Source organism: Eretmochelys imbricata, chromosome 6 (assembly GCF_965152235.1).
Source record: "Eretmochelys imbricata isolate rEreImb1 chromosome 6, rEreImb1.hap1, whole genome shotgun sequence".
NCBI classification, from domain to species: domain Eukaryota; kingdom Metazoa; phylum Chordata; order Testudines; family Cheloniidae; genus Eretmochelys; species Eretmochelys imbricata.
In genome coordinates, this window is record NC_135577.1 from 88,451,363 (window position 1) to 88,454,391 (window position 3,029).

Consider the following 3,029-nt stretch of genomic DNA (forward strand, 5'->3'; position numbering starts at 1 on the left):
TGAGGTAGTCTTAAATTACAGCAACTAGGAACGGATCAGTTTCCTAAGGTTAAACTGGATAGTGGTTTGTTTTGTAATGTATTTAGCTAGTTACCACACATATGGATTATGGTATTTCCAGAGTTAATATTCACTGTAGTTATTTATTAATAAGAAGTTGTCTTTGGGACACTTATGCTTATTTTATTTGTATATATGGGAAAACTAAAATATTAAAACATAGTTATTGGTTTATTTAAACAGCAAATATAGGATTAACATCTGAGTAATTTTATCAAGTTTTTCTATTTATCTGAGATAGAGGATATAGAAGAGAAGCACTGTACTAGAAGTTAGGGGACACGGATTCAATTCTTGAGTTGACAATGCTTCTCTTTGTGGCATTAGGAAAGTCATGTAATCACTTTGTACCTCAGTTTTCCATTCTTTACAATGGGGATAATGTTACTTAGCCTTCTTTCAGATTCTTAGTAAAAATAATATACAAGTGATAAGGAATATTATTTATTATTATAGTAGTTGGTTATAGACAGGTGGTTCAGTGTAAACTTACTACTTTTTGCTACAAAGCAGACAATTTCTTTTCTTTTAAAATTATTACTTTTTAGCTTTCCTAGGAATGTTTCTTTAAAGAGCTTGTGTTAATTAGAAATGAAGGAAACTAGTTTGCATTTTCCCTCCAGCCAATTGAACACTTTTCTTTTTAAAAGAACAAAGCCTTCCTTGTAGCAGTAGTAGCCTGCTAGAAGGTACAATGTATATGAAGTTAGAAAGCTTAGTGATATGGTGAAGTATAATTTAGAAAAATAATAGTGTGTACCCAGGGACTAAACTATGCAAGGTTTCCCAGATCTAGATCCATCTACATGTATCGAGATTCATCTACTGATTAAATCCTTGGACTAAGCAGGCTACAGAGACGAGGATTAAACTGTTCGACTAAATGGCTTACACTAAAAAAAAAGAAAAAGACTCTTCTAGGCTTCAGGTATGACTGTGATGGCTAAGAGAGGTTCATAAGCCACACACTAGCTTTTGGGGAGAGGGGATATCCCCCTCCCAGTGTCCATGTGTACAGAGGACTCTCCATGCACAAAACTGCAATCTAGGGGTGAGGTGGAGGGGTGTCAGCTGCCTCCATGACACTGTACCTTCTGTCTTGGTCCCCACAAAGGCCCTTCATGGAGTGGTAGATCTGTGAGTAGAGTGGAAGTAGAAGGGGGAGGGCTGTCAGGATGTACATCATCCCCCAAGCCCTACAGGGAAGTCTGGGGAAAGAAGGGGTTCCAGAAACTGTACTTTCTGGCAGTCAGGGCCTGAGAGCCAGAGCCTCCTGTGTAGATGGCCCTGGGCTTCAGAGAGTTGTATGGGTCTTGAGGGAAAACAGAGAGTTAGGAGGTAAAAACCATTCCCCCTCCTCCCCAGAATTCTCTCCTTTGAATTTTCTGCAGGAGGGACTATTAGACGCTTACTAAATCCTATCTAATTGCCCTGCCATTCCCATTTAAATCAATATGAATTTTGCCATTGATTTCATTGGGAACAGGATCAAGTGGCTTAGTGCCTATTGCAGCCTAACTATTTATAATAAATTACCTCTAGCCTATTGCTCAAAATGAAGAATAATCTTACAGTACTAAATAAGTCACATCACTTTTTCTAGATAGCGTGTGAAACAAGAATGCAGAGTGTCACAGAATGTCATTAAGTACATTCAGGTATAACTTTTATAGTATACCTAATGAGAAAGGGCTCAGTCCTGTAGTCCTCATGCAGGCAAAACTCACCAACTACAGTGGAAGTTCTGTTTGGATTATATGTTTGGGCCCAAATTGGTGCTTTGATATAATTTCTTGGAATGAAAATTGTAACAGTGGCTACTATATACTCTGTCCTGTGTCAACTCACTAGGGCTAGGAAATACAGATCACTTTCTTACCAGAATATATGTATGTCATACTTTTCCTACAAAAAAACTATGCACAATTTTTTATGTGATTGTCCCCAGGATGAGTACCATGGAGACAATTCACTGCAATATCTAAAGCAGCTATGTTAATCCATGGCATGGAGAAAGCTATTTGCAGCATTATTTTACTTCTCTCTGTTTCAGTGAGACTCATCCATGTTATTGTTTTATATGTTTTTATTTCAACCGACCTGTACTTTTGATAGCCTTTTGCCATTATTCCTCTTAAAATGAATCAATGGATCAGTTCAATCACCAGTTGCAGTCGCATCCATAAGATAAATGTCCTGCTCAATATTATTACTAACTTTTCTGATTTTTTTTTCCATCACACCTCTGACTTTTGCCTGGCTCTTAATCCAGGCATTTGTTCTGCAATTTCTCTTAGCTGTTCCTAGAATCTGTTACATCAAGCTTCTCAGCACTATCTGTATCTTCTGCTGAGTGCATTTGGTTAATTTTCATATCTCTGCTCCTCAGGTAAAATGCCTTCTCTTCAGCTGAAAGTCAAAAGCTGCAGAATCTTATTTGTTTCATTGTGTCTAAATTTCTCAAGATACTCCTGACAGCTCTGAATCCCCTGCCAGTCATTTCCATTATTTTTTTTTTATTCCAGGGCTCATTCTTATTCACTGTTTTATGTCCATGAACATATGCTTTCTCTGGTAGAATTCTTTCAGGGATTGTCTTGTTGGGCTTGCACTGCAGGATAGTCTCAGACTGGCAAACAGCAAAGGTAGCATGGCCACCCTTAAGCAGATGAAGAAAGGCAAGGTGCTTTCAGAAATGAAAGTGAGAGGAAACACCTGGAACTGATGAAATCACAGTAGACATCTGAGAGCTGACTGTTCATATTTTTGCTAAGCTTCTCACAGTAGGCCAGATTCTATCCTTGTCATTCCACATGCAGAACTCCCACTGTTATCAATTAGTTGTAACACTAGTTGTTCTTTTACATGTTGGCATATGTTTTTCCCAATCCCTGCAAATTTCTCCCTCAACATTTTATTTTAATCATAGTTTTTTCCGCACTGTTAGATATATCATATATAAGTGATTC